The 6,000-nt window shown below is 37.2% G+C and overlaps 1 long non-coding RNA gene across 2 annotated transcripts in view; it reads right to left on the minus strand.

The window, feature by feature from the left end:
- LOC139794236 (uncharacterized) overlaps positions 1 to 5,012 on the minus strand; it is a 28,783-nt gene extending 23,771 nt beyond the window's left edge. For both annotated transcript variants that reach the window (XR_011725056.1, XR_011725048.1), the window contains exons 1-2: positions 4,891 to 5,012; positions 1,942 to 2,085 (exon numbers count right to left, since the gene is read on the minus strand). This is a non-coding gene — a long non-coding RNA (uncharacterized lncRNA). The remainder of the gene's footprint in view (positions 1 to 1,941; positions 2,086 to 4,890) is intronic.
- Positions 5,013 to 6,000: the final 988 nt, after the last annotated feature.

Raw genomic sequence — 6,000 nt, forward strand, 5'->3', positions numbered from 1 at the left:
TGCAAATTTAGGGCATTTCAGTAAAAACAGAGAAGTCAGGATTCAAAAGATCTTCACCAGAGTCAAAACCAGAGAGTTAGTTTGGAACCATCTGCCTCAGTGCTCTCCGGTGACTCAGAAAGTTGCCAGAATTTTAGAAAGGCAAGATCTTGCACTTAAATAGGAGGTACCTACACTTATTTTGTTCTAAAAGAAGAAGGAAAAAAATACAAAAAATATAAAAGAAAAAAGAAAAGGGTTTGCAGCTTGGCATTGTGGTAGGCAGTTTAAATAGTAACTGACTATACATATGTGGAAAATCCTAAACTTTGAAAAATTGTGAAAAATTAGATTAATTTTACCTCAGGGTTTCATATCTAGCAGAAAACCTAGTAGCTGTATCAGTCAGTTTAAAACAGAACTCCTTAAGAAGTGATCATATTTTTCATTTTTCTGCAGTTCTGCAGATGTACATTAAGAGCACAACTTCATTATTACTGCAAAGCTTTAATCTCATTTTTACATTCTAGTTGTTTTCCAATGCTAAACATGCCTCCAGCAAAGCAGATCTCAACTTATTAGCAGAGATTTTAATAATTTCTCCCTTTTTTCTCTCTCTTTAATTTCTTTTTGCATATTATCTCTTTTCAAGTGCTTTCTCTTTTTGGTTAGACATTGAATTTAAGCTAATGCAACACATACAAACCTGCATTGTATCAGCTGGCAATAAATACATTTAACTTATTTTTCTTTACTAGCCATATGTTCTTCCCCAGTCACACTCCAAGGTTTATTGTAATACACCTGGCTAAACAATCTTGGCTTATTTTTCAGGAAAAATATGGAGTCTTGATGACAGCAAAATTTTATAGCAGAGGTATTGGAAAGTAATATCTGTTCACTATAACAAGCTCTCCTGAATCCAAGCTATCATCCAGAAACCTGCTATGGGCCATTTGTTTTCCCTTTTTTTCCCCTCCCCTCTCTCTCTTAAGCAAGTGTAATTGGAGCAGGTGCAAAAAAGAAAACCTTGAAGGCTCGAGTGGTCAGCCTTCAAAAGTGTTAAGCAGCATACATTGCCTGTTCAGATGGTATCAGTCAGTGTAGCTCAATTCCTTCTTATATGAGAAGACTGCCTGTCTTGCATTTCAACTGCATTTTGACAGCTGGAGTTTCCTTTCAGGTCTCAGATATGAGAATATTTCCTGACCTAATACGCCTGTTCCCAGTAATAAAAAACCAATGATGTGAGCAAGAAATTCTTCTTTTTGAAGACAACTCATCTTGAGCTCAGAAAACATGGGCTACATATTTTGAACAGAGCTGTGTACAAGTCCCTTAAGAAAGCACCAAGTCTCAGAGGAATACAATGTTTCAAATTCTTATTTTTCCACATCAGGTTTTATGAGAGAGAGATATTTATATTCCTTACTGAGCATATTGAAATGTAAGAATACATATTTATTATTTATTAATATTATTTATTAGTATTATTTATTAATATTACATATTATAATCTGAACTACAATCACAGTAAGAGGTGGAAAAAAGAAAGAGGGTGCAATCTTAGCTAGTGATGGAGTACCAAATACACCCCTTCACTGGCTCTAGTATGACAGTGTTGGTACTTAAAAGAGCAAAGATAGCAGCAGAGACATTTAATTAATACATTACTAGCACAGGGAAAATTTTGTCATAAGCATTTTTTTTTTTTGCTCAGCTTCCCTTAAAATTGACAAGATAAATTTGGTCCAAGCTTCTCTGCACCTTTGCCCTTAATTACACCTTGTAGTTGAGATAGCATTTTTCAAAGAAGAGATAAAAGTAAAATAAGTCACAACCATAACATTTTGCACTTTTAACATAAGGAAAAGAGAAACTTCCATCAGACAGGGCTGCAAAGCAAACACAATTTTAACAAACAAACAAACCACAAACACTTCCATTATCAAGGCTACACACCTGTTGCTTTGACCCAGCCTGAGCTCTCCTTCCCATGTTCTCCATTTTAAGGTTACTCATTTCAATTTCTTTATATGTACAGTTTTCCTGTGTGAGAGAGTCAAAGCATCCATACTTCTACTAAAACAGGGGATACCTATCAATCTGTATAGAATGTTCAGGGAGAAATCTAATAAGTTATAAATATTTTTTTAAATCTTTAAATTATTCTCATAGGTAATATTTTTAAGGCTCCGAGACAAATCCACTTCTGTGTATTACTATTCCTTCTAGAACTCCTCTACCCCATTGGCAGGAGTGATAGATGAAATTTAATGACATTCCAATGTCTTTAATTTCTCCTACACTCTTCTTTTTGTCACACTGAACCATTGTTACTTCCCTTGTATCTTTTAAATATACGAGATTACTATAATAGACAATAGCTGATTCTTAGTTGTAACAGTTCATCAGCGAATCGAAAAGTTACAATCCTAACCATTTAGAAGTAGGACACGGTGGCACTGATTATAATTGAAGTTTAATACATTTCTCTATAGACACAATATATCTCATAGTGTGTCGAATGATCAAAAAACAGAAAGAGGCATTACGGGGAAGAGTTTCCCGCTCGGCATCCTATATTCAAAAGTAGTGGTGAAGTGATTCCTCTACTCTATTCTCTTTATTCATGCACTGCTTAAAATTCTAGCAAGCATGAAAGTCTTCCTTTCCTTTTCATGCTCTTCTAGAAATGAGAGTAGTTGAAGTGGTGCCTGCACTCCATTCAACGTATCAGTCACTACACCATTGGCAGAGGACAGCAGGCTCAGCTCTTCATAGTACCCAGATGCTTACCAGACCTTGATAGGCATGCTGAAGCAGATCCACAAATCTATTTGGGCATTTACTTCCTATTACTATAAAATGGGATTATTCAAGAGTATCATTTACCTCATATGTTGTTCAGAAATGGCCTGAATTGTCATTCTTAATCCAGCATCTATTAAAACTGAGTTCATCCTTATAGACATTCTGTCACCATCCAAATACAAATAAAATAACACCTGACAGAGCTGGATTCAGTTACTACAGTTGGAGTGATTCTGACCCTTCATGTTCAAGAGCACTGCCCTTCAGACTGATTATTTGAGTCCATCTCTCTCTTCTTTGTGGCTCATTTTTGTATATGTACATACTCGTGTAACAAATACTCATCTGCATGTTTAGTCCTTGTGTATATGATCTCTATAGTGAAGAACTAACAATGAACAGCCTCCTCAGTAAGTTTGCAGATGACACTAAGTTGGACAGGAATGTTGATTTGCCTAAGGGTAGGAAGGCTCTTTAGAGGGATCTGGACAGGTTGGACCAATGGGCTGAGGCCAGCTGTAAGAGATTCAACAAAGCTGAGTGCCCAGTTCTGCACTTCGGTCACAATAACCCCATGAACTGCTGCAGGCCTGGGGATGAGTGGCTAGAAAGCTGCCCAGAGGAAAAGGACCTGGGGGTGTTGGTTGACAGCTGGCTGAATATAAGCCAGCAGTGTGCCCAGGTGGCCAAGAAGGCCAACAGCATCCTGGCTTGTATCAGGAACAGTGTGGCCAGCAGGAGAAGGGAAGTGATTCTGCCCCTGTACTCAGCACAGATGAGGATGCAGCTTGAATACTGTGTTCAGTTTTGGGCCCCTCACTACAAGAAGGACATTGAGGTGCTGGGGCGCATCCAAAGAAGGGCAGCAAAGCTGGTAAAGGGCCCTAGAGCACAAGCCTATGAGGAGCAGCAGAGGGAACTGGGGATGTTTAGCCTGGACAAAAAGAAGCTGGGGGGAGACCTTATTGCTCTCCACACCCTCCTGAAAGGAGCTTGTAGTAAAATGGGTGCTGGTCTCTTCTCCCAAGTAACCAGTGGTAGGACAAGTAGAAATGGCCTCAAGTTGTGCCAGGATAGGTTTAGATTGGATATTAGGGAAAATTGTGTATTGAAAGGATTGTCAGGCACTGGAACAGTCTGACTACAGAAATGGTTTGATAACCATCCCTGAAGGTATTTTAAAGATGTGTAGGGACATGGTTTAGTGGTAGACTTGGCAGTTTTCTAGGCTAACAGTTGGACCTGATGATCTTAAAAATCTTTTCCAACCAGAATAATTCTATTATTCTGTAATTCTTATGAGCAACTATTCTCCAGATGGGAAAGTTAGTGTCGAGTTTTGCTGAGACTATTTAAAATGTATTATGTACTGAATCATAATCATGTTTCAGTGGGACAAATGTTTAAGAACATATTTGAAATAAAAGTGAAAGCAAGATACAGTTTTTATCTTAGGAATAAACAGAAAAATAGTTAAAATGGATCAGTTCATATTTGAAACTGATTTATGGCAATTCACCAGCTATTAACATCAAAAATTATATATATATTTATATAAAAGATGAGTTTTTATTTTAAGGTGTGATAAAGACAAAATTATTCACCTATCACCTTGACATAAGCATGTCATTATTATTCTTTGCATCTGACAATATAAATTGCTTCCATGTAAGTGGTCTGGAAATCTAGAGGAAAGTCACCTGACATCCTCATTCTCATTTATGCTATTTTGCTTAGGAATTTCATAAGGAATTTCTAATTCAATCTGGAATAGGTAAAATGCCAAATATCTGATTTAATATATACATTTAATCTGGGCAAACCTGGAGGGTAACTGCACTGTATACTAAATATCAGAACAGTCAAACTAAACCCAGCATGACTGCTGTAAGATAACCAACACAGGAGAAGATTTTGACCCTTTCCTCTCATGCTGCTCTTCTCTGTAATCAAAGGAGACAGTGTACTTGATCACCAGTTTTGCCAGACTTAGAATGCTGCCTTTAAAGCAGCATCATATTCAGGGGATTCATCCCTAATTCAGGATCTGCTTATCAGTACAATTAGTCTATTGTATACATCAGATTTAAGACTTACCAGACAAGCATAGAATGGATCTGAACTTCCAATGTAATATACCTTGAGCAGTCACTCACTCCAATATGGAATGAAGTTAAGGCACTGGAAGCACAGACCTTGTTCATTGGTCTAGATCTACCTGGAAGAGAAAGTAAAATTTCCAAAACTTCCCTAGAAATACAGCTGGAATAACCAGGCTGATAAATCTGTTCATCATGGATGCTGGCTGGTACCAACAGGAAAGGGAGCAATAATTTCTTTTCAACTGAATCCTCAGTGGTTTTGACTAAACATGGATTCCAATAGGGACTATTAAACATGGTAATTCATCTCAAAGTCACTTATGAGAATCTGAATTTCAGATAGCAAAATAAAATGGCTTGAGTGTTTCTTGCTGATAATGTACATATTCTAGATTGTGACCAAAAAAAGCAACACCCTTATCTACCAAATTTATTAAATTTAACATTGATCTGCGCTCAGACATTTAAAGGCTTGCCATTCATCTTCAGAAAGTCTTTGGAAACATTTGCATCTCCATGTCTTTTAGCACAGGCAAAGAATTCCACCTCCCCCAAACACCCCCTATCTGCAAAAAGTGTCTAAGGATTAATTCAAGCCTTATGGAAAAAAAAAAAAAAAAGGCATTTGTTTCTTAGGAGCAGAATGTCTGTACAGAATGCATCTGACACTGTGACAGCAATATTATCTTTGTAGGTAAAATGTCAGGCAAAAAGATTCACCACACAGCTGAATAACACATAGTGCCTCTCTAGTTCTAAAGGCAGTAGCCGTATTGTCTAAAGGTCCAGGCTCTCCTATTCCTTCATCATCTCATCCCTTTCAATAGTGGTCTATTTAAAAGCCTCAAGGCTTCCAGTCTTAGCTGAGGCTGTGAAAGTGGAGCAGAAAAACATTCAAATACATTCTAAAATCCTAAGAAGAGCTTCACGGGGAAAAAATGCACATGAAAAATAATTCGCAACCTGTCTGCTCTCAGCATTATATTTCTCTCTTTTCTCTTAAATACAATAGCGACAATAGCCCAACTCTAGAGGATTAAAAAGAGAAAAGAAAGAAAGCTGATATGACTTTAATGTCATAGCTGTTTGAAACATTCACTTTTCA

The sequence above is a fragment of the Heliangelus exortis genome, chromosome 1 (assembly GCF_036169615.1).
Source record: "Heliangelus exortis chromosome 1, bHelExo1.hap1, whole genome shotgun sequence".
NCBI classification, from domain to species: domain Eukaryota; kingdom Metazoa; phylum Chordata; class Aves; order Apodiformes; family Trochilidae; genus Heliangelus; species Heliangelus exortis.